General features: G+C 44.2%; 1 protein-coding gene across 4 annotated transcripts in view; it reads right to left on the bottom strand.

Annotated features, from left to right (window-relative positions):
- PTER (phosphotriesterase related) overlaps positions 1-26,918 on the bottom strand; it is a 99,835-nt gene that overhangs the window by 21,107 nt on the left and 51,810 nt on the right. Inside the window, exon 1 of one of the 4 annotated variants that reach the window (XM_056519167.1) lies at positions 6,665-6,736. The exons of the other annotated variants lie outside the window; for them this stretch is intronic. The gene's annotated coding sequence lies outside the window, so the exon portion shown is untranslated. Of the gene's footprint in view, positions 1-6,664; positions 6,737-26,918 lie in introns of those variants that run through there. 4 annotated transcript variants of the gene reach the window in all.

The raw sequence follows: 26,918 nt of genomic DNA, 5'->3' as shown, positions 1-26,918 counted from the left end.
GATATGCATAAGGCTATCCTTCATATAAGATAGGGATAAGTATAAGGCTATCCTTCATATAAGATAGGGACAGGGGCTATTGATATGATTCAGATTATTGGGCTGACTAGATGGGCCAAATGGTTCTTATTTGCGGACACCTTCTATGTTTCTCTGTTTCACGTACCCAGTTATAGTTATGTACAGCCATTGAGGTATACAGAGCTGTTGATGCCCATAGAGGCCTACTGTGCCCCTGGATGCATCTAATTTTATAAAGATAAAAATGGAAGGCTCCATTACATACATAGCTTCTAAGACAAAATATCTTTGTTGCATGGAGACACCATATGGTGGTACATGAAGTGCCGATCGCTCTATAGTACAGGACCTAAAGATTCATTTATTTTATTACACGGCCATTACCCATTACAAATCCTATGTCCTCCAAAAAGATGCAAAAAACATTACACTACTCTATCATAAAGTAAAAATTCTGTCTATTCTTTCTGATGTCCTATGACCTGAAGCGGAACATTTCATATTAGGTTGTGAATCCAAGAAACCAACTTCACGAGGTCCCATTTAATCCGGCTATGTATTTCTGCATGTCCTTGAGATTTCAGAGTAATTCACCAGCATCTTGTAGAGAAAAATAAAAATAACCCTGGATATTGATATATAATCTAGATTAGAAGAGAATATTCCATTTATTGTGTCTTCCCTAAAATACATCCACCGAGCTGCGCTTACAGTATTGATAAATTTACTGAAATCCGCAATCTGCAAATGTCAAAAAGAAACGGAAAAGCCGAATTTTTTTTCTCCCGGAGAATATTGCGCTACTCCTTCATGCCATCAATGTTTACGATTCTGAATAAGGTTTTATAACTGAGCCAGAGGACTTCATTCTGGGAGCTGAACATTTTACAGCCTGAGATGAATGTGTTTATAGCCGGGTCTATAGATGGAATGTATCTGAAACTCTTCGCAGGAAAACCAACTTTTTTTTTTTCTACAAGTTTTAATAAAGGTTCGGTAATTTTACATCTCTATTTAGGAATCATCAGAACTGAGAGATTGGTGATGGGTTAGATGACCAAAATGTGGAAAAATAGTCATCGCCTGGCATTGGGATCCGTGTATATACATAGAAAATTCACCATATAACTGGGTTCTCAGAGCAATAATAAGGTAACATTTTTAAGTGAGTGATTTGGCCATAACATCCAGACCCCCTGTTATACAAGACAGTTGCAATGCCAGATTGGTGTAACCATATCTCTCCCTATCCCCTATATACACTTGCAGGCTTGGCTTGGTTAGATGTGTATTCTGAATGGGGAATGGGGAGGAAGCCACTGCCAGACACTTCTACAAGAATGTCTCCTCAAGAATGATAGAATCAAATATATTGAAAGCTAACATGCCCCACCTTTATCTCTCAGGGTGGATTAAGGGGGGATAAAATGGCACAGGGGGTGATGAAGGGTTTGATAAATGGCACAGGTAGATTGGAAGGGGGGATCAAATGGCCCAGGGGGAATAAAGGGGGTGTGAAATGACACAGGGGGATGATTAAGGGGGGGGGGGGGGGGTGAAACGGCACAGGGGGTGATTGAGGGTGGATGAAATTACACAGGGGGAGTGATGGAGGGGGGGTGATATGGCACAGGGGGAGTGATAGAGGGGGTGAAATGGCACAGGGGGAGTGATAGAGGGGGGGGTGAAGAGAGAAATGAAATAATGATGGGGGTGATGAAGGGGGGATGAAATGGCACAGGGGGTGAAGTAGGAGGCATGAAATGGCATAGGGGTGGATCGGGGGATGAAATGGCATAGAGGGTAATGAAGAGTGGAATGAAATGGCACATGGAGTAATGAAAAGGGGAATTAAATGGCATAGGGGGTAATGAAGAGAGAAAGAAATAGCGACGGGGGGGGGATGAAGGGGGGATGAAATGGCACAGGGGGGGATGTAGGAGGCACGAAATGGCATAGGGGTGGATCGGGGGGGATGAAATGGCACAGGGGGTAACGAAGAGGGAAATGAAATAGCGTTGGGGGTGATGAAATGGCACAGGGCGTAATGAAGAGAGGAATAAAGTGGCACAGGGATGTAGCAGACACATTAGTAATGCTGATACTTGATACTGGTATCATGTCAAGCATTGTAGGACGCACAAAATGGTACATGCAATTGGCGGTACGGAGTGTGGCGAGGAGTGTGTAACCAAACTATGTACATTCAGATTTTACCCTATATAATGCTTGGCAAAGCATTATTGTTACGCCGAGCGCTCCGGGTCCCTGCTCCTCCCCGGAGCGCTCGCGGCGTTACTCTCTCTGCAGTGCCCCGGTCAGACCCGCTGACCGGGAGCGCTGCACTGACATTGCCGGCGGGGATGCGATTCGCATAGCGGGACGCGCCCGCTCGCGAATCGCATCCCAAGTCACTCACCTGTCCCGGCCCCCGGCTGTCATGTACTGGCGCGCGCGGCTCCGCTCCTTAGGGCACTCGCGCGCCAGCTCTCTAAGATTTAAAGGGCCAGTGCACCAATGATTGGTGCCTGGCCCAATCAGCCTAATTAGCTTCCACCTGCTCCCTGGCTATATTACCTCACTTCCCCTGCACTCCCTTGCCGGATCTTGTTGCCTTGTGCCAGTGAAAGCGTTTAGTGTTGTCCAAAGCCTGTGTTCCAGATCTTCTGCTATCCACATTGACTACGAACCTTGCCGCCTGCCCCGACCTTCTGCTACGTCCGACGCTTATCTCAGCAGTCAGAGAGGTTGAGCCGTTGCCGGTGGATACGACCTGGTTGCTACTGCCGCTGCAAGACCATCCCGCTTTGCGGCAGGCTCTGGTGAAAACTAGTGTTGAGCGGCATAGGCCATATTCGAATTCGCGAATATTCGCGAATATATGGACGAATATTCGTCATATATTCGCGAATATTCGCATATTCGTTATATTATCGTTTTATTTTCGCATATGCGAAAAGTCGCATATGCGAAAATTTGCATATGCTAATTTTCGCATATGCGAATCTTCGCACGCCAGTCTCACACTGTAGTATTACAGCCTTCTTTACACCACACAAGCTGGAAGCAGAGAGGGGTGATCACTGTGATGTGTACTGTGAAGAAAAAAAAATAAAAACGAATATTCGTAATTACGAATATATAGCGCTATATTCGCGAAATTCGCGAATTCGCGAATATGTGATATTCGCGAATAATATTCGAATTGCGAATATTCGCGAGCAACACTAGTGAAAACCAGTAGCAACTTAGAACCGGTCCACCGACACGGTCCATGCCAATCCCTCTCTGGCACACAGGATCCACCTCCAGCCGAATCGTGACAGTTATATAGGGTAAAATCTTTATCCTAACTATCCCCGGGGACGCTCCTGCCCTCAGTAATGGTGAAGATATGAAGTTATAAACTTGTCCCCGCTGGCCCCGCAAGTAGTCCCCTTGGCTGGGAGCTCCTCTTACCTAGTTCTGTTACTTCGGCTGGCAGCGATGCCCCCTGCGCTTGATTGACAGGCCTCGTCATCACTCTGCTCTGTCTGTTCAGTGAGCAGAGCGATGATGCGGCCCATCAATAAAGCAGAGGGGGTGTCGCTGCTGGCCAAAGTAATGGCAGTAGGTAAGAGGAGCTCCCAGCCCAGGGGACTATTTGCGGGGCCAGCGGGGACTAGTTTATAATGTGGTTGCCCAGTACGGGAGGTGTTACCCCTTGCTCCTGCTGTCTTGTAAATATTTTTTACCATATAAAGCGTTATAAAATGTAATGTTGCTTTAACCCCTTAAGGACTCAGCCCATTTGGGCCTTAAGGAAGCAGACAATTTTATTTTTACGTTTTCGTTTTTTCCTCCTTGCCTTAAAAAAATCATAACTCTTTTATATTTTCATCCACAGACTAGTATGAGGGCTTGTTTTTTGTGCGACCAGTTGTCCGTTGTAATGCCATCACTCACTTTACCATAAAATGTATGGCGCAACCAAAAAATACTATTTGTGTGGTGAAATTAAAAAGAAAACCGCAATTTAGCTAATTTTGGAAGGTTTTGTTTTCACGCCGTACAATTTATGGTAAAAATGACATGTGTTTGTTATTCTATGGGTCAATACGATTAAAATGATACCCATGATAACATACTTTTCTATTACTGTTGCGCTTAAAAAAAAATCGCAAACTTTTTAACCAAATTAGTACGTTTTATATTCCCCTATTTTGAAGACCTATAACTTTTTCATTATTCCGTATAAGTGGCGGTATGAGGGCTAATTTTTTGCACTGTGATCTGTACTTTTTATTGATACCATATTTGCTTATATAGAACTTTTAATCCATTTTTTATAAAAAAATTTGGGAATAAAATGTTGTGAAAAAGCAGCAATTTTTGACTTTTTTTTTCCGTTCACGCTGTTCACCGTACGGTATCATTAACATTTTACTTTAATAGTTCAGATATTTACGCATGCGGCGATACAAAATATGTATATAAAATATTTTTTAACACTTTTTGGGGGTGAAATAGGGAATATGGGACAATTTACATTTTTATTGGGGGAGGGGGTTTTTCAAATTTTTTTTACTTTTATTTTTACACTTTAATAATCCCCATAGGGGACTATTTATAGCAATCATTCGATTGCTAATACTGTTCAGTGCTATGTATAGGACATAGCACTGATCAGCATTATCGGTCATCTTCTGCTCTGGTCTGCAGGAAGGCAGATCAGAGCAGAAGACGCCGGGAAGTCAGCGGAGCCTGGTGAGGGGACCTCCGTCTGCCTAGCTGGATGATTGGATCGCTGCGGCAGCACTGCGGGCGATCCGATCATCCATTTTAATGACCGCGATGCTGCAGATGCCGAGATCTGTATTGATCACGGCATCTGAGGGGTTAATGGTGGACATCCGTGGGATCGCGGATGTCTGCCATTGCGGGCGGGTCCCTGGCTGCGATCAGCAGCTGGGACCTGCTGCGCATGATCCGGGCATCGCTCCGATGCTGGCGGTTATGCTTAGGACATAAATATATGTCCTGGTGCGTTAAATACCACCTCACCAGGACGTACATTTAGGTCCTGCATCGTTAAGGGGTTAAGAGTTATACCATGTGATATGTCATGTGATTGTTACCCAGGAGGTACCAGTGACCAGGTGACCTATGGGCTCCCTGCTAGTCTCCCCATATAAGCCCTGGGTGGAGCTTCTCTCTCTCTTCTGCTGAGGTCCAGTGCAGTCTTGTCTAGTGTGTGTGTCCAGAGTGTTGGAGACCTCAAAGTCCAGTCCTGCAGCCACCATCAAGTCAAGTAACATAAAGTCACAGCTTTATGAGTCAAGTCAAGTAAGTCTCTGTCATCTGTCAAGTCAGCGTGGCCTGCATTCAATTGTCCAGTCCTTAGGGTCTCTGTGTCACTGTCACCTCCTTGGCCCCTGGCTGAACTGTATAGACTTTACCATTTGTCTACCCTCAGTAAAGCTACTGTTGTCCATAACTTGGCATCGGAGTCGTTATTGCCCCCGTGCCTAGCCCAGGATCCAACGGTATACCTTCTGATGGTTATAGAATAAACCACGTCCTGGCGTCACAAATACAAGGGGCTAATGCCATCTGCCCCTAGGGTAACAACATCTGCCCTGCACCACACACCCCCTCACCACAATAACTTCCTATCTTCACCATCCCTGGGGGCAGGAGCATCCCCCGGGGATGGTGAGGATAAAGATTTTACCCTATATAACGCTTTACCAAGCGTTATACAGTGACCCCCCCAACCTATGATGGCCCTGACATACGATCATTTCAACATACGATGGCCTCTCAGAGGCCATAGCATGGTGAAGGCAGCATCAACATACGATGCTTTTGTATGTCGGGGCCATCGCATAAACGGCTATCCGGCAGCGCAGACTGCTTCAGCTGCCACCGGATAGCCATTTACGATGCCCCGTGTGGTCCACTGACGATCACTTACCTGTCTTCCGGGCTCCGGCGCGTCCTCTTCGGGATCCCCTGCATCGTCGGCACTCTCCATCACCGTCATCACGTCGCTGCGCACGCCGTCCCGTCATCCAATAGGAGCAGCGTGCGTAACGACGTGATGGCGGCGACGGAGAGTGAAGATTCCGGGGAAGTAGAGGCCTTGCTGGAGCATCGGGGACACCCCGGGGACATGGCGACAGCGATGGAAGGCGACATCCAGGGCAGCGGTGATGGTCCGGAGCGACGGGGACAGGTGAGTACAACTTCCTATACCAGTGGTCTACAACCTGCGGACCTCCAGATGTTGCAAAACTACAACTCCCAGCATGCCCGGACAGCCGTTGGCTGTCCGGGCATGCTGGGAGTTGTAGTTTTGCAACATCTGGAGGTCCGCAGGTTGTAGATCACTGTCCTATACTTTACATTGCACGGATCCCTCAACATACGATGGTTTCAACAAACGATGGTCCATTTGGAACGGATTACCATCGTATGTTGAGGGACCACTGTATAGGGTAAAGTCGGATGATTGGTTCCCTTTAAAAGTTGTCACCAACATAGCAAGATTAGTAAGCTAATATATTCTAAGCAGTGCTAATATATTCTAAGCAGTGTAGTTTTGCAACAGCTGGAGGCACTCTGGTTGGTAAACACTACTGTAAGGTTTGCTTCTACTCACTTATTGTTTGCTGCTTGAAAGGAAAGTGAAGGAAGTTTTCAGTGCCCAGCGTGGAGGGAACAAAGTCCTAATCTATGTCCCAATACAAATCCCTGAGTGATTGGTGGATACAATGTGAGTGCCGATTGGCCAGTACTGTAGTGTAGGCCTGGTGTACACAGGGCACACTCACTGCAGACCGCCGCACACTTCCTGTCACTTCTCTCTCACCGCACACTGGGAAGGAGGATTTGCTTCATTGCTGTCACATTGCCCGTCTATAATTTATCATAGGGAAGACCGCTGTGTACAGTCTGCTAGGTCATAGGATGCATACAAAATGATCACTCTATTAACTCTTTAAGGACGCACCCAATTAAAATTTTTGTGTTTTCATTTTTCCCTCCTCGCCTTCTGAGAGACTTAACTTTTTAATTTTTCCACCTACAGACCCATATGAGGCTTTTTTTTTTTTTTTGCATGACCAATTGTGCTTTGTAATGACACCTTTTGTTTTACCGTAAAATGTACGGCGTAACCCCCCAAAAAATACTATATATGTTGGGAAATTTAAAAAAGTAAACTGCAACTTTATGGGGGGGGGGGGGGGGGTCATTTTTACACAGCGCACTTTATGGTAAAACTGACATGTTGTCTTTTTTCTGTGAATATTCTATTCAGTCAATGCGATTAAAACGATACCCATGTTTACATACTTTTCTATTACTGTACTGCTTTTTTTTTTTTATTATTATTATTTTTTAACAAAATAAGTATAATATAAAATGGCCTTGTCTGACCCCCTTTCTAATTTTTTTTTAATATACATGACTGTTTGATGGCTAATTTCTTGTACCATGTTCTGTCGTTTTTATCGGTACTGCTTTTGCGTATATGTGACTTTTTGATCACTTTTTATTGAATTTTTGCTGTGATGTGACCAAAAGACAGCAATTTTGGACTTTGGTCATTTTTTTGCATTTACGCCGGATCATTAATATTGTATTTTGATAGTTTGGACATTTATGCACGTGGCAATACCATATACGCTTATTTATTAGTAAAATGGGAAAAAGTGAGCGATTAAAATTTTTATTGGTCGAGGGGGTTATCCCCTTTTTTTTACTTTTTAAAAAAATCAAATTTATTTTACATTTTTTAAGTCCCTGAAGGGGACTGTATATATAGCAAGCTGAATGGCTGTAATTGATCATGGCTATGCATTGGTATAGAACTGATCAGTAATATTGGCCATTTACATCTTAAAGGGGTACTCCGCCCCTAGACATCTTATCCGCAATACAAAGGATATGGGATAAGATGTTTGATCGTGGGGGTCCTGCCACTGGGGTCCCCCACGACCCAGCGTTCATTCAGAGTGTCGGCTGCAGCTCTGGAGGATCGTGACGTCACGGCCACGCCGTCCATCATGCCCCCTCCCGTAGACCTGTATTGAGGGGCATGGTCGTGACGTCATCCTCCGCTCCGCCAATCATCCAGCATGGAGCGAACTTTGCTCCGTGCACCAGATGTCTGGGGGATGTCCAGCGATCAGATGTCTTATCCCCTAGCCTTTGGATAGGGGATAAGATGTCTAGGGGCAAAGTACCCCTTTAAGGAACTCATGAAACTCCTTGGCGGGGTTCCTCCTCAGTTGAAGAAATGCTGATATACCTAATGTTTTCTCTATTCCTTTCCCTTATAAAGTAGCCTCAGATCGGCGTCCTCTGTAGTTTACACAGTCCCAATAAAACCAAGTTCATATTTTATCATCCACTCTTACTGTCTGGCCGCCATCGCTTTGCTAAATTACACTGAGATTGCACGGCGCATTTAAAGGGAGACATATATCTTCTCCATCACACAGTTTGCTGCAACAGTGATAAAAGATCCTATGTGGATAAATTAGTTAACAATAAATCAGGAACAGTATGAAGCCGCATTAAAGAAATGTAACATCTGAGAGCGCTGCCTGCGAGATTCTCACCAAAGCTAATCTCTCCGACTAAAACTTCATGGCTATAAATAACCGCGCTCCTCCAAACATGTGCTGCCAATGTACCCAGCATGGCGGAGACCTGTCCATATTTTTATATTCACTTTTCATTTTATCATCTATATATTTATATATATGGCATTTGGAACAGAATTGGTCCCTACAGGAAAAAAATTTGGATCTGTGACCTTTTCCAAAAATGTCATCATCCGGGTGGAGATGCCGCTCCACAGATTTGAGTGCTTTAAAAAAAAAAAATAATTCAGACCCCCCCCCCCCCATTGACTAGTTATTGGGGCCATTAGTTACCATTAAAGTTAAAGGGGCACTCGGGTGGAAAACTTTTTTTTTTTTTATCAACTGGTGCCAGAAAGTTAAACAGATTTGTAAATTAAGAAGAAGAAAAGGGGTGATGCCAGCGAGTAAGAAACTTCACCTTTATTTTGTCACACTGAAAGCATTGACATGGAAAAACTTCAGTTGAAGACATGGATAAAATCCTTGGAAGAAACGCCTAGTATGACGCGTTTCAGGTCATGTGACTGTTACGCCGAGCGCTCCGGGTCCCTGCTCCTCCCCGGAGCGCTCACGGCGTCTCTCTCCCTGCAGCGCCCCGGTCAGACCCGCTGACCGGGAGCGCTGCACTGACATTGCCGGCGGGGATGCGATTCGCATAGCGGGACGCGCCCGCTCGCGAATCGCATCCCAAGTCACTTACCCGTCCCAGTCCCCGGCTGTCATGTGCTGGCGCGCGCGGCTCCGCTCTCTAGGGCGTGCGCGCCAGCTCTCTGAGACTTAAAGGGCCAGTGCACCAATGATTGGTGCCTGGCCCAATTAGCTTAATTAGCTTCCACCTGTTCCCTGGCTACATCTACTCACTTCCCCTGCACTACCTTGCCGGATCTTGTTGCCTTGTGCCAGTGAAAGCGTTTAGTGTTGTCCAAGCCTGTGTTACCTGATCTCCTGCTATCCATATTGACTACGAACCTTGCCGCCTGCCCCGACCTTCTGCTACGTCTGACCTTGCCTCTGCCTAGTCCTTCTGTCCCACGCCTTCTCAGCAGTCAGCGAGGTTGAGCCGTTGCTAGTGGATACGACCTGGTTGCTACCGCCGCAGCAAGACCATCCCGCTTTGCGGCGGGCTCTGGTGAACACCAGTAGCCACTTAGAACCGGTCCACCGGCACGGTCCACGCCAATCCCTCGCTGACACAGTGGATCCACAACCTGTAAGCCGAATCGTGACAGTGACCTTTCATCAGATTTGTAAATTACTTCTATTTCAAAATCTTAACCCTTCCAGTATGTATCAGCTGCTGTATGCTCAACAGGAAGTTGCATTTCTTTCTTTCTGGTCTTTTCAGTCTGATCACAGTGCTCTCTGCTGACACCTCTGTCCATGTCAGGAACTGTCCAAGTAGAACAGGATTGTTATGGGGACCTGCTCCTGCTCTGGACAGTTCCTTATACAGACAGAGGTGTCAGTAGACTACACAACTTCCTCTGGAGCATACAGCAGCTGGTCAGTACTGAAAGGATTAGCATTTTTTAATAGAAGTAATTTACAAATCTGTTTAACTTTCTGGCACCAGTGGATTAAAAAAAAAAAAAAATGATTCTCCATCGGAGTACCCCTAGAAAATCTTCAATAGTGGAAGATTTGCGAATCGCTCATTGAAGTGAATAGTAGTGAAACTTGCAGTGGATTTCCTAAATTATGTGTAAACATACCCTTAGTCTGTTAATTGGGGAACTGCCACCATTTTGTTCTCAACTGGGACAACACATAGATTCATGACCCAATGAGAACAGGGGTGACTCGAGCTCCACTCATTCTCCATTGGTCCACCAAACATTTCCAAATTCAGCTCTTGGATATGTTCAGTGTCCCAAAAGAGAATGAATAGAAGGCTAGCCAAGCATGCATGATGCACAGCATTTATTACAGGGGTACATTTTTTCCCATTTTCGGGATTGGTGGGTGTCTGACCGCTAGGACACCACCTATCAGCTTGTTGTCTCATATTTTATGGATAAAGGATGGAAACACCCCTTTAACTCTGTGCACTCTATTAAGTGTCCAAACTAATGGCACCAACAGCTAGTGACTGAGTGGGCCAAAAAATGCCCAAATCTGTGAAGCGGGAGCTCTCTATGGACCATGACAGCTGATATTTTTTCAAAAAGACCTGTCAAAGTTCTGGAGATGCTCTTTTTTTTCTTCAAGTTCTGTGGACAGCCTCAAGGGTTTTCTACTGCTGTGACAACCAACAATCAACTGTACTATGGAGGAACTGCTGCAGCGCCTCAGATGAGGAAATCAAGTATAACCTGCAGGGTTGTAGTGTTTGGGTTGCAGATTAGCAGCTTTGTTTGCACCCTAATGCCTGAGAGGTTCCAAAGTCCCCTATGCAAAGTGAGTAGACATAAATTTTACCTTAGCAAGACAGAGGAAACATCCGGCACAGAGGGAAATCTTAGGAGATATGTCTTATCCACATAAGACACTCCGGCACATCGGTATACCAATTCTTCCGCTCACAGATATATAGTGTTGCTCAGCCCCATTATATTCAGTAGAACAAATAGCATAGCACTCACCAATTTGCAGTATTCATCTTTATTCATATGCAAAAAGGTAACAAAATGTAGCGGGAGGTACAAATAGACAGGGCAAGGGCATTGTAAGGTAACAACTGTTTTGTGCCTTAGAGTATCCAACCTTTTTTTTTTTTTTTTTTTTTTTTTTTTTTATAAAATGTAATATGGTCATGGGATGGTGAAGGGTAGGGGGTATGTCATAGCAAAAATAAAAAATAAACTTTATAATAAGCTAGCCCCAATCCCCTGCTGGAGCCCGGCAGCTTCTGTTTGCCTCTGCCTGGTCCCTGATCTTCTCTCTTCTTCCTGATTTCGGGAAGATTGCTTGTTGCAGGACCTGCCGGTTCAGTTGGCAAGTCCTGCATCCAAAGCTCGTCTCATAAGCAGGAAGAAGAGAAAAGATTGTGAGCGAACAGAGGCAAACAGGGGATGCAGGGCACCAGCAGGGGATTTGGGCTAAATAAGTATGTTTTCTTATGTACCATAATATTATTATTATTATTTTTTTTTTTTAAAGGCTGGAATACCCCTTTAATTCCATCTATCTTCTATCTACCTGTTTATTAGGTACACATTGGCTTTCAGGTTACTGCCTAGAAGCTCCCTATCATGTTCAATTATCCTCCAGCTCTTTCATTAGACATTATTGATCGTGTTACATAGTAACATAGTTCATAAGGTTGAAAAAAGATCAGAGCCCATCAAGCTCACCCTATATCCCTAATGAGTCCCTACTGAGTTGATCCAGAGGAAGGCAAAAAACCCTCATACTCGAGGTAAAAATTATTTCCCGACTCCAAATTTGGCATCAGAAAAAATCCCTGGATCAACGTTCTGTCCCTATAAATCTAGAATCCATAACCAGCGATGTTATTACTCACCAAAAATGCATCCAGACCCCTTTTAAATTCTTTTACAGAGTTCCCCATGACCACCTCCTCTGGGAGAGAATTCCACAGTCTCACTGCTCTTACAGTAAAGAACCCCGTCTGTGCTGGTGTAGAAACCTTCTTTCCTCTAGACATAGATGATGCCCCCTTGTTATAGATACAGTCCTGGGTATAAATAGATCATGAGATCTCTGTACAGCCCCCTGACATATTTATACATAGTTATTAGGTCTCCCCTAAGCCTTCTTTTTTTCTAAACTAAATAACCCTAATTCTGATAATCTTTCTGGGTACTGTAGTCCTCCCATTCCCCGTATTACTCTGGTTGCCCGTCTTTGATCCCTCTCCAGCTCCGCTATATCTTTCTTGTACACTGGTGCCCAGTACTGTACACAGTATTCTATGTGTGGTCTGACTAGTGATTTGTACAGCGGTAGAATGATTTCCTTGTTGTGGACATCTATGCCCCAATTGATGCACCCCATGATTTTATTTGCCTTGGCAGAAGCTGCCTGACACTGGTCACTACAGCTAAATTTACTATTAACTAAAACTCATAAGTCCTTTTCCATGTAAGTTGTCCCCAAGTGTTCTCCCATTTAATACATAATCCCAGCCCAGATTTTTCTTCCCCATGTGCATTACCTTACATTTATCAGTGTTGAACCTCATCTGCCACTTCCCAGCCCAAACCTCCAACCTATCCAGATCCATGTGTAACAGTGCACTGTCCTCTATTGTGTTTACCACTTTACAGAGTTTAGTATCATCTGAAAAGATTACTACTTTACTATTCAACCCCTCTACAAGGTCATTAATGAATATATTAAATAGGACATGACCCAATACTGACCCCTGTGGTACCCCACTAGTAACAGTCACCTAATCAGAATAAGTACCATTAATAACCACCCTCTGTTTCCTATCACTGAGCCAGTTACTTACCCACTTACACACATTCTCCCCCAGCCCAATCCCTCTCATTTTATGCACCAATCTTTTATGTGGCACCATATCAAATGCTTTGGAAAAATCCAGATACACGACATCCAGCGATTGCCCCTGGTCCAGTCTGGAGTCCTGTTGATAAGACGTTTTCTTTCTATCTCAATCAGGATACGCTTCACTGGCTGAGATGTCACTTGTTCTGACATTTATCAATTTATTTTCTGAATATGTCTGTGTTATGATAGGAATTGATATAATTTAGTTGCTTATAAGGCAGTGTTTCCCTATCAGTGTGTCTCAAGTTGTTGCAAAACTACAACTTCCAGCATGCCTGGACAGCCGTTGGTTGGGAGCCCACTGGTTGGGAAACATTGGTTTAAGGGTGCCCTACTGGACTTAACCCCTTAAGGACCTTTTTTCCTCCTTACCTTCTAAAAATCATAACACTTTCAATTTTCCACCTACAGACCTATATGAGGGCATGTTTTTTGCACCACCAATTTTACTTTGGAATCACATCAATCATTTTACCACAAAATCTACGGAGAAAAAAAATTTTTTTGCGGAGCAAAATTGAAGAAAAAAAAACCAAAAAAAAAACAACAAAAAAAAAACGTAATTTTGTAATTTTGGGGGCTTCTGCTTCTTTGCAGTGCATTTTTCAGTAAAAATGACACCTTATCTTTATTCTGTAATATCAAAAGGCTAAAACAATACCCAAATTATATAGGTTTTATTTGGTTTTGCTTCTTTAAAAAAAAAATTATAAATGTTTTTGTACGAAAATGTGTATGTTCATTTTTCTTCTGTATTAAAATACAAAATCCTTTAAATAAACAGTTATACAAAATTGTCCTCTTCTGACCCCTATAACTTTTTATTTTTTTCTGTACTGGGATGGGTGAGGGCTCATTTTTGTGCTTGATCTATAGTTTTTATTGGTAAAATTTTTGGAATTTCTTTTTTTTTTTCACGTATACGCCATTGACCATGCGGTTTAAGCCCTTAAGGACTCAGGGTTTTTCCATTTTTGAACTTTAGTTTTTTTCCTCCTTACATTTTAAAAAATCATAACCCTTTCAATTTTACAACTACAGACTCATATGATGGCTTTTTTTTTTTTGCACCACCAATTCTACTTTGTAATAGCATCAGTCATTTTACCCAAATATCTATGGCGAAAGCAAAAAAAAAAAAATTATTGTGCGATAAAATAGAAAAGAAAAAAAAACACAATTTTGTAACTTTTGGGGGCTTCCGTTTCTACGCAGTGCATTTTTCAGTTAAATTGACACCTTATTTTTATTCTGTAGGTCCATACAATTAAAATTATACCCTGCTTTTTTGCCCATTGAAACCAATAGGACCATTGTAGTCTACAGGAATCTCGCGGCATGTAAAACAGTAAGATAAGCAAGACCGTCTTGGCAGCACAGTAGATGGGAGAACACCACTGGTTCGACTCCTGGGGTGGGACAGAGATTTACAGAGCTGTGGCTTAACTTTCCTGGGAATGCTGCTGAGTTGCCCAGAGCAACCAATCAGATTGCTTCTTTCATTTTTTACAAGTCCTCTGCAAAATGAAAGAAGAGATCTGATTGGTTGCTATGGGCAACTCAGAACCTTTTCCAGGAAACGTTTCTGAGTTGCCCATAGCAACCAGACTACTTCCTTCATTTTTCAGAGGCCTTTTCAAAAATGAAGGAAGCAATCTGATTGGTTGCTATGGGCAACTGCACAACTCTTCCTCTACACTGGTTTTCCGCATATGCGCATATCCGCGAATATTGAGCCCTCCCTTCTTTAATGGTATGGGGAACTATGACTGGTGCATTAACTCCGTGATTTTTTGCCCACTGAAACCAATAGGCCTATTGTGGTCTATGGGGATCTCATGGCATGCAATATAGTAAGCTAAGTAGGACTGTCTTGGCAGCACAGTGGATGGGAGACCACCACTGGTTCAAGTCCAGGGGTGGGACAGAGTGTTACAGTGGTGTGGTTTAACATTACTTTCCTGGAAAAGCAGCTAAGTTGCCCATAGCATCCAATCAGACTGTTTTTTTCACAAGGCCTCTGCAAAATTAAGGAAGCGATCTGATTGGTTGCTATGGGCAACTCAGAAACTTTTCCTCTGAACAGGTTTTGATTAATCTCCCTCTATGGGGGAGATTCATCAAAACCAGTGTAGAGGAAGAGTTGTGCAGTTGCCCATAGCAACCAGATTGCTTCTTTCATTTTTGAAAAGGCCTCTGAAAAATGAAGGACGCAATCTGGTTGCTATGGGCAACTCAGAAACTTTTCCAGGAAAAGTTTCTGAGTTGCCCATAGTAACCAATCAGATCGCTTCTTTCTTTTTGCAGAGGTCTTGTGAAAAAGGAAAGAAGCGATCTGATTGGTTGCTATGGGCAACACAGCTGCTTTTCCAGGAAAGTAAAGTTAAACCACAGCACTGTAACACTCTGTCCCACCCGTGGTGGTTTCCCATCCACTGTGCTACCGAGACGGTCCTGCTTTAGCTTACTGTATTGCATGCTGTGAGATCCCCATAGACCACAATGGGCCTATCGGTTTAAATGGGCAAAAAATCACAGAGTTAATGCACTAGTCACAGATCCCTATACCATGAAATAAGGGAGGACTCAACATTCGTGTATATGCGCATATGCGCATATATTTTCGCATATGTGAAAAAAACAAATATTCATAATTACAAATATATACTGCTATATTCGTAATATTCGTGATTAAAATTCAAATTGCAAATATTCGCGAGCAACACTACCAGTGACCAGGTGATCCCAAGAGTGATCTCTGGGCTCCCTGCTAGTCTCCCCCATATAAGCCCTGGGTGGGGCTTCTCTCTCTCTTCGGCTGAGGTCCAGTGCAGTCGCCTAGTGTGTGTGTCCAGAGTGTTGGAGACCTCAAAGTCAAGTCCTGCAGCCACCATCAAGTCAAGTAAGATAAAGTCATAGCTTTGTCAGCCTTCAGTCAAGTCAGTCCCTGTTGTCTGTCAAGTCAGCGTGGCCTGCATTACATTGTCCAGTCCTACTACAAGTCCCAGCAAGCCCTTAAGGTCTCTGCGTCAATGGTCACCTCCTTGAGCCCTGGCTGAACTGTATAGACTTTAACATCTGTCTACCCTCAATAAAGCTAACGTTGTCCGTAGCTTGGCTTCGGAGTCTTTATTACCCCCATGTCTAGCTCAGGATCCACCGGTATACCTTCGGGTGGTTATAGACTAAACCACGCCCTGGCATCACGAATACAAGGGGTTAATGCCATCTGCCCCTAGGGTAACATCTGCCTTGCACCACACACCCCGCTACCACATACCGACTAATTATACCATAAAAATGAATGATACCACCGTGCCCCCACAATGATGATGCCACTGTGCCCCCAAAATAAATGATGACACTGTGCCTTTTACATTAATGTGGTCTATGATGAAAAAGGAGGTGCCCCAAACCAACCGTGCAGTTGTGCACCTACATTGGAGTGGAGGACATGCACTTGTGGACCACAATATGGGTTCACTCCTGTGGTAGATGTAAACAGTGACATTAACTAATACTCAAAACTGATGTAAAATTGAGACATTAGCCAGTGTATCCTTATATGAAGGACACACCTTAGCCCGCACACCATGACAAGGTTTCTCAAATGGTGCGGGACCTATCACTTAACTACCTACCTGGCCAGATAAATAAAGCCAGAACCAAGTTACAATAGCAATAGATCCGACTTACAGACTGCTCCTCAGTTACCTCCAGTGTGGGCTCAGCACACATACAATGGGAGGGGGGAGACAGGCTACAAGCCCCACCCTGGTTGGTTCATTTATAGCCGGCCTCACAGGTGAAACCTTAATGCTACCCAGCAAGATAAAAGGGGGCATTAGTAAAAGCCTAAACAAAGAAAACGGCTTATATTTACATGAACGTGGTTATAGCAGGAAACTCTCGACCCAAAGTGCAGTTGTGCACCTTCGCTGAGGTAGAGGTCCTGCACTTTTGATCCGTTGCTATGGACGATCCCCAGCAATAAAAATGCATCCAATGGAGGATGCCTGCAAACGGTCATAAGTACCACAGTGGCATCCTGACACCAGATAAGTGGAGATGTCGCGAATTGTTCGCCGGCGAACAGTTCCCGGAGAATTTAGCATGTTCGCATCGCCGGGCGAACATATGTGAAGTTCGATCCGCCCCCTATACTTTAACATTGCAGTAAACTTTGACCCTGTGAGTCAGAGTCAGCAGACACATTACAGCCAATCAGCAGCAGTCCCTCCCTTCCAGACCCTCCTACCTCTTGCACGGACGCCATTCAGCATGCTGCAGGCTTAGGAAGTGGAGGGTCAGAGAAGCTGCTCCTGCTGTATAGGGAAAGCAATAGCTAGGTTGCTGCTAGGTGGTGTATTCAGGGTCCAGTTTACTCCTAAAGCACTAGTGTAACATCTGCTTTAAGGACAGCACACAAAAAAGCCCTTTTTAGGGCTGAAAGATATCAGTCCGTGGGTCTTGCAACAGCTGGAGGCACCCTGGTTGGGAGGGAACCGCTGGTTAAAAGGGGTACTCCAGAATCAATCTTAAGTTCCTTCAAGCAACTAACTACTACAGTATTCAAAGGGCTGAAAGATATCAGTCCGTGTGTTTTGCAACAGCTGGAGGCACCCTGGTTGGGGACCACTGCTTAAAAGGGGAACTCCGATGGCATGCTTTTTTTTCTTTAAAGCAACTAACTACTACAGTATTCAAAGGGCTGAAATATATCAGTCCGTGTGTTTTGCAACAGCTGGAGGCACCCTGGTTGGGGACCACTGCTTAAAAGGGGAACTCCGCTGGCAAGCTTTTTTGCTCACTGTCACACTAGTGCAAATCACATTTGGTGTGACAGTTGTGCAAATAAAAAAAATAAAAAAAATTTTGGCTGTTAAATAAAACCAGTCATCACTGTCAGTTCACGTCACAGTTGCCAATTTTTTTGCCTGCAGGGCAAATTGTGTCACTCTAGTGCAAATCACATTAGGTGTGACAGTTGTGCAAATAAAATAAAAAAAATACCTTTTTTGGCTATTAAATAAAACCAGTCGTCGCTGTCAGTTCACATCAAAGTTACCAGTTTTTTTGCCTGCAGGGCAAATTGTGTCACCCTAGTGCAAATCACATTTGGTGTGACACTTGTGTAAATTTAACCAAAAAAATGACAGGCAGAGGAAGGCTACCCCCGAGGGCCGTCGTGGTGCTGTGATTCCCTTTGGCCCTAGAATGGCCAGTGTTCAGAGGCCACGTACCCTGAACCCCCAAAGTTCTGAGGACTTAGTTGACTGGCTATCACAAGACACCCAATCTACTACAGCTTTCGCTCGGAACCTTGACGCACCATCCTTCTCCTCCTCTAGCTTAGCTTCGGGCACCTCTCATGCTACCACTTGCCCGCCTGCCGCCACCACCAACACTAGCACCACAGCAGCTTTACTTGATCCGTCAGAGGAGTTATTTACACATCAGTTTGAAGACATGAGTGATGCACTACCATTATTGCCAGAGGATGTAGTTAACAGGGATATGTCTCAGTCAGGCACCATTACACACATGGACGTACGGTGTGATGATGATGTTGTACCCGCTGCTGCTTCCTTTCTTGAGGTGTCAGATAGAGGTGAAGGTGTTGATGATGACAATGTGTCCGTGGATGCCACGTGGGTGCCCACTAGAAGAGAAGAAGAGGGGGAAAGTTCAGATGGGGAGACAGAGAGGAGGAGTAGACGAGTTGGAAGCAGGGGGAGGTAGTCACAAGGAGCTAGTGGCACAGTCAGACAGGAGCTAGTGGCACAGTTGCCAAGTCCAGAATGCCGTCATCGCAGAGCTCAGCAGTGTGGCATTTTTTTTGTGTGCGTCTGCCGAGGCAATTTGCAACCTGTGCCAGAAGAAACTGAGTCGTGGGAAGTCCAACACCCACCTAGGCACAACTGCTTGCGAAGGCACATGATGTCACATCACAAACGCCTATGGGATCAACACATCAGTACAAGCAGCACACAAAGTCAAAGCCGCCATCCTCCTCCTGGTGCAGCATCTTCAGCCAGGTCAACCACTGCTGCCCTCCTTGCCCCCTCTCAACCATCCGCCTCTCCGTCTCTCGCCTTGAGCAGTTCCTGCTCATCTGCCCACAGTCAGGTGTCTGTCAAGGAGATGTTTGAGCGCAAGACGACAATGTCTCAAAGTCACCCCCTAGCCCGGCGTCTGACAGCTGGCTTGTCGGAACTGCTAGCCCGCCAGCTTTTACCATACAAGCTGGTGGAGTCTGAGGCCTTTAAAAAAATTTTAGCCTTTGGGACACCGCAGTGGAAGGTACCCGGCCGACATTTTTTTGCACAAAGGCAATCCCCAACCTTTACTCCATTGTGCAAAAGGAAATTATGGCATGTCTGGCACACAGTGTAGGAGCAAGGGTCCATCTGACCACTGATACCTGGTCTGCAAAGCATGGTCAGGGCAGGTATATCACCTACACTGCTCATTGGGTAAACCTGGTGACGGCTGCCAAGCATGGAATACGTGGCTCTGTAGAGGAGTTGGTGACACCGCCACGACTTGCAGGCAGGCCTGCTGCCACCTCCTCTACTCCTCCTACTCCATCATCTCCCATAACCTCCTCGGCCGAGTCCTCTTCCACTGCTGCGTCTTTCTCCACATCACAGGCACCCCCCGCCCCCAACGCCCCAGGTGCTATTCCACATCCCGGATACGGCAGTGTCACACCATCTTGGGGTTGACTTGCCTCAAAGCGGAGAGTCACACCGCACCAGCGCTCCTGTCGGCCCTGAACGCACAGGTGGACCAGTGGCTGACTCCGCACCAACTGGAGATTGGCAAGGTGGTTTGTGACAACGGAACAAATTTGTTGGCGGCATTGAGGTTGGGCAAGTTGACACATGTGCCGTGCATGGCACATGTGTGTAATCTTATTGTACAACGCTTTGTGCTCAAGTACCCAGGCTTACAGGATGTCCTGAAGCAGTCCAGGAAGGTGTGTGGCCATTTAATGCATTCCTACACGGCCATGGCACACTGTTGAAAAGGATTTCTTTGTGTTTTTCACCATCCTGCATTATAGAGTCTTCTGGACTTTATGATAATTTAATTTGAATTTTCAAGAATACTAACCATTACACAAAGGAACGCTTGTTGCGTGTGATTTTTTTAACTTAAATTTTCAAAAGTAAAATACAGAGAGGGAAGAACTCTGTTTCTTTATTTGATGAAAAATTTTATTTAGAAAATAATTTCTTTGTCTGTTTCTCCGTCCTGCATTATAGAGTCTTCTGGACTCTTGGATATGCGCTTGTTCTTATTTTTCAGCCATGTGTACATGCCTAATTTTTCTGGTACTCTCTGCTGACATCTCTGTCCATTTTAGCAACCGTGCATATTAGATGTATGGTAAGGGTAGCATCGTGGCTCAGAGGTTAGCACTACTGACTTGCAACACTGGGGCCTTGGGTTCAAATCCCACTATGTGCTGCCTAAAGGGGGGCTCTAACTATGTGCTGCCTAACATGGGGGAATCTATGTGCTGTCTAAACTGAAGCTCTACCTATGTGCTGCCTAAAGGAGGGCTCTATGTGCTGCCCAAAGGGGCCTCAAGCACGTTATTCCAAAGAATTTAGGAATAATAGGTGATTAATGCCCTTTATGGATTAAAACCAGAAAGAGTCCCTGTGGGGTTTAAAATTTGCCTGCCCATTGAAGTCAATGGCGGTTTGCCCGGTTCGCGAACATTTGCGGAAGTTCGCGTTCGCTATTTGCGAACCGAAAATGTTATGTTCGCGACATCACTACAGATAACTAGTGTGGATGCGCAATACATGATAACATTAACCCCTTAACGACGCAGAAGGTATATTTACGTCCTGCCGCGATCCTGCATCATATCGCGTCGGTCCCGGCGATCATCAACAGCCGGGACCCGCGGCTAATACCACACATCGACGATCGCAGCGATGTGCGGTATTAACCCTTTAGAAGCGGCGGTCAAAGCTGACCTCCGCTTCTAAAGTGAAACTGAAAGTGACCCGGCTGCTCAGTCGGGCTGTTCGGGACCGCCGCGGTGAAATCGCGGCGTCCCGAACAGCTGACCGGACACCGGGAGGGCCCTTACCTGCCTCCTCGGTGTCCGATCGACGAATGACTGCTCAGTGCCTGAGATCCAGGCAGGAGCAGTCAAGCGCCGATAACACTGATCACAGGCGTGTTAATACACGCCAGTGATCAGCATAGGAGATCAGTGTGTGCAGTGTTATAGGTCCCTATGGGACCTATAACACTGCAAAAAAAATGTAAAAAGAAAGTGTTAATAAAGGTCATTTAACCCCTTCCCTAATAAAAGTTTGAATTACCCCCCTTTTCCCATAAAAAAAAATAAAACAGTGTAAAAAAAATAAAATAAACATATGTGGTATTACCGCGTGCGTAAATGTCCGAACTATAAAAATATATAATTAATTAAACCGTACGGTCAATGGCGTACGCACAAAAAAATTCAAAAGTCCAAAAAAGCGTATTTTGGTCACTTTTTATACCATTCAAAAAATGAATAAAAAGTGATCAAAAAGTCCGATCAAAACAAAAATCATACCGATAAAAACTTCAGATCAGGGCGCAAAAAATGAGTCCTCATACCGCCCTGTACGTGGAAAAATAAAAAAGTTATAGTGGTCAGAAGATGACATTTTTAAACGTATACATTTTCCTGCATGTAGTTATGATTTTTTCCAGAAGTGCGACAAAATCAAACCTATATAAGTAGAGTATCATTTTAACCGTATGGACCTACAGAATAATGATAAGGTGTAATTTTTCCCGAAATATGCACTGCGTAGAAACGGAAGCCCCCAAAATTTACAAAATGGCGTTTTTTTTTCAATTTTGTCGCACAATGATTTTTTTTTCCGTTTAGCCGTGCATTTTTGGGTAAAATGACTAATGTCATTACAAAGTAGAATTGGCGACGCAAAAAATAAGCCATAATATGGATTTTTAGGTGGAAAATTGAAAGGGTTATGATTTTTAAAAGGTAAGGAGCAAAAAACGGAAAAACCCTGAGTCCTTAAGGGGTTAAACATTTTACATGAATGTAGTCTATGGTGAAAAAGGAGGTGCCCCAAACCAACCGTGCAGTTGTGCACCTACATTGGAGTGGAGGACATGCACTTGTGGACCACAATATGGGTTCACTCCTGTGGTAGATGTAAACAGTGACATTAACTAATACTCAAATTGATGTAAAATTGAGACATTAGCCAGTGTATCCTTATATGAAGGACATACCTCAGCCCACACACCACGCCAAGGTTTCTCAAATGGTGCACACACAATTATTAATGTCACTGTGCCACCACATAAACTGTGTCACTGTGACTCTTCAGCTGCTGCAAACTACAACTCCCATAATGCACATACAGACTGTCATGATGGGAGTTGGAGTTCTGTAACAACTGGAGAGTCACAGGTGGGGGAATGACTGTTCACCTGAGAACTTAGTCTCCCCCTCCCAGGTCATTCGATGCTACGCTGCTCTGGCCTCTTCTAGTCAGGCCTGGCCAGAGCAGATGATGCAGGCAGTGCTAATTCCGCTGCCTGCATCACAGGAGAAGCACCGGGTGGCTGGGCAGCAATATTCCCTTGTTCTGGGCTCTTAAAAAGACACCACAAATGAATGAGGGGAGAGCGGCGGCTGGACCGCGGTCCACCAGTTGAGTATCCCTAGTCTAAAGAGTTAATGCTGGGTATCACCACGATTGGTGATGTCTGACATTAGCAACAGGTCTCGGCAGCTATTACCCCATCCCGCTATGGCACACGCTCAGGAGCTGACTCAAAGAAGGGGAGCGGACGCAGGGCTTACATGTATGCCCTGTGTCCTTAAGGGGTTAATATTAACCAACAGACTTGACAGAGTAATTAATGTGTAGGTAGGAGGACACCTAGGAAATAGTGATCATAATTTAATACATTATAACTTGCTCTTCAATAAGGGAACCTCGCGAGGGGCCACAAGAACAACACACTTTAGTAAGGCAAAGTTTGATCAACTCAAAGAAGCCCTTAACAATATAAAATGGGATAATGTCCTCAAAAACAATAGTGCAGACACTAAATGGGAGATGTTTAAAAGTATCTTAAATTCTCACTGTGCCTTTCTCTGGATCAACACAGTAGGGACACAATAGTCATACAGGTTGAAATTGATGGGACTTTGGTCTTTTTTCAACCTTATGAACTATGTAACCTTGGGACCCATTGGCGACAAGTTATTACTCTATAACTCATTAAATATGCAGTAAGTAATGACATCACAGCTCACTGACTACAAGTGATGACATCACAGCTCACTGACTACAATTGATGACATCACAGCTCACTGACTACAAGTGATGACATCACAGCTCACTGACTACAAGTGATGACATCACAGCTCACTGACTACAATTGATGACATCACAGCTCACTTACTACAAGTGATGACATCACAGCTCACTGACTACAATTGATGACATCACAGGTCACTGACTACAAGTGATGACATCACAGCTCCCTGACTACAAGTGATGACATCATAGCTCACTGACTACAAGTAATGACATCACAGCTCACTGACTACAAGTGATGACATCACAGCTCACTGACTACAAGTGATGACATCACAGCTCACTGACAACAAGTGATGGCATTGTAAGCCATTACACATAAAACTCTTTATAACCTACAGCTCTAAAAAAGAAAACCTGTCCAAACATATGCCTCTCCGTGGGCATCCTGACTTTCCCCAAGACAGCACATTTCCCAGGTGTACTGTGTGGCGTGATAAAGGTCTTGCTAGGGCTGGGGACCTCATGGATGTGGCTAACCACAAGTGGCTCTCTGCCAGTGCTGTTCTAGAGCATTTTAACTTTCCTACCTCCCCTTTGCTTGCCGTTAACCAGGCTCTTACTTTTTTCGGATCTAGACTGTGTAATCTGGATAGTGAAGCCTCCACCCACTTTCTTGATGATATTATCGGTACTCGTCCACGTAGGGTTTCTATCTCACTCTTGTACAATGCTCTCAGAATTTCCTTTCTGACAGTGGGTTCTGACACCCTTTTTGACTCATGGCATTCATGGATACCAGATGAGGGCATCTCAAATTGCATTCTCCAAGGCTGGCAATTGGTCAGGAAGTGTATAATCAATGAGTGCTGGTGAGAAAACTATTTTAAGTTGGCCCAAAAGTCTCTGTATGGTTTTAATATCCTACCCTCTCCCACATTCCCAGATGGAATCACAGAATGTCCCAAATGCTCCCAGTCGCTGACAAATTTGTGGCATGGCTTATGGACCTGTTAATTTACGGTGCAATACTGGACAGAGCTCAGGCCCCCTGAGAATGACCCCGGAGGCTCAGAGTCACCCAAGATACCCAAGATGATACACATAGTTTTACACGTAGCCCTCCGCTGCCTCTTTCATAATTGGCAATGGTTATCCACTACTCCCCGGATATCCCTTTTCTGGTCTCTCAGTTGAATCTGTATTGTGGGGTTGATAGGTTGGACACTGAGCGTCACAAGACCACAGAATTTCTTTTTGATAAATGGAAATCTTTTATAGTTGCACTGAGGAGGAGATAGCGGAACTGGTTTGGCCATTTAGGCTGATGGAATTCTATAGCTTGGAAGCCCTGCAGGAGACCTTGGGTGCCTTGCGTCTCCCCGATTGACAGTACACTGATCCCTTTGGTGCCATCCCTATTTTTACTTTATCAGTTGCTGTTGAGGGATGGACATGCTCTTGGTTTATGAGCATGCATATGTTTTTCTCGGGGGTATTGTAGGGGTTTTTCCTCTATTTGGAGATAAGGGTCTTTTCCATGTGTTTTCGGGGTTGAGTCTTCCTGCACATCCCCTAAATGCTCAGGGTTTGCTTGATGCTATGCAATGCTGGCACGTTACATTATTCTGCTCTTTTGAGTTTTGTCTGGGCACGGTGCGCAGTTTCTCGTTTTCGTATGTTTGATGTTTATGTATTTTGTGGAAAACACTTATATAAATATGTTATAAAAAATAAAAAAATGAGCATGAGACAAACAATATGCAATGAACTGTATAGGATGGACTTTCCCCTGGGATACTTAGTGACATATAAACAACCACAGAAATGCCTTAGAAGTCGCCTACACACATGGTAAACTGTATACCTAATAAGTTGATAACACATAATTAACTAATTCTACAAGCCATTGCATTTTTTTAACAAAAGAGGAGATTTATCTTAACTTGTTCAAAGGAACAGTGCAGCAGTTGTCCATAGCAACCAATCAGATTGCTTCTTTTATTTTTAACAATGCCTCTGAAACTTTTACGCTGCATTCTGATTGGTTGCTAGGGGCAACACGTTTAGATAAGTCTCCCCCATTGTCTGCAGCTTGAAGCATTAGCAGAGTGTTCCAGTACAGAATTGTTAATGTATATCAGTCTAAGGCAGAATCACTGGGATAAACATCCTTGGCAAAAAGTGAAATTGGGTCAATACATAAAACATAATACAATTATGCCTATTAGGTTATGTGCTAACCATTGACTGCCATAATCATGCAGCTAAGTCATATGGGCTTGGCCGGGTCTGCAATGTTAGTGTTGCTGCCTGTAGGATCACTTTAAAGGGGTATTCCGGTAAAAAACTATTGTTTTTTTTTGTTTTTTTTTTAAATCAACTGGTGCCAGAAAGTTATACCGATTTGTAAATCCCTTCTATTTAATCTTAATCCTTTCAGTACTTATCAGCTGCTGTATGCTCCACAAGAATTTATTTTCTGTCTGACTACAGTGCTCTCTGCTGACACCTCTGTCCATATCAGGAACTGTCCAGAGTAGGAGCAAATCCCCATAGCAAACCTCTCCTCCTCTGGACAGTTCCTAAGACAGACAGAAGCACTGTGGTCAGACAGAAAAGAACTACACAACTTCCTCTGGAGCATACAGCAGCTGATAACTACTGAAAGGATTAAGAATATTAAATAGAAGTAATTTACAAATCTGTTTAACGTTCTGGCACCAGTTGATTTAAAAAAACAATTGTTTTTCACCGGAGTGCCCCTTTAGGTTTCATGATCCATGATATTGGGGAGTATGTCAGGGTTGTCTTCTGCTGAACCACTGCAGAAGCCTAGGCAATGTGTCAAAGCTTGGGTCCACCAGAGAATGATTAGTCCATCCCTGTACCTGGGTGAAAACATGGGACATGTAGCATTAAATATAGGCATGAACCCTTCACCAAACTACTTCACAACTACCAATGGTACATGCTTCAGATGCCAGAAGACTATGTCTTAGTGGTCACCTCCTGTCTGAAGGTGGCCATATTTTTGCAATAACTGTCAGCTGTTTGTATCTCTCCCAATCTCCTCATATACATGAACGGTCAGCACAGTTGAAGGTTCATGTGCCATCTATGGGTGGAAAAAACCAATAAGCCTGACCCTTCTCAACACTAACATCATCATCTAGCCACCATAGACTTTAGACCAACTCACAGTATGCCTGGACTACTATACACAGTGTGTTGTCCTCTATTGTGGTACCTACTTTACACAGTGCACTGCCCTCTATTGTGTTATCTACTATATACAGTGTGCGGTCCTCTATTGTGTTATCTACTATATAAAATGCAATGTCCTCTGTTGTGTTATCTTTTTTTACACCAGCGCACTGTCCTCTATTGTGTTATCTACTATATACAGTGCACTGTCCTCTATTGTGTTATCTACTATATACAGTGCACTGTCCTTCATTGT

Source organism: Hyla sarda, chromosome 5 (assembly GCF_029499605.1).
Source record: "Hyla sarda isolate aHylSar1 chromosome 5, aHylSar1.hap1, whole genome shotgun sequence".
In the NCBI taxonomy this organism is placed as follows: domain Eukaryota; kingdom Metazoa; phylum Chordata; class Amphibia; order Anura; family Hylidae; genus Hyla; species Hyla sarda.
This window is presented reverse-complemented; position numbering and strand designations above follow the sequence as displayed.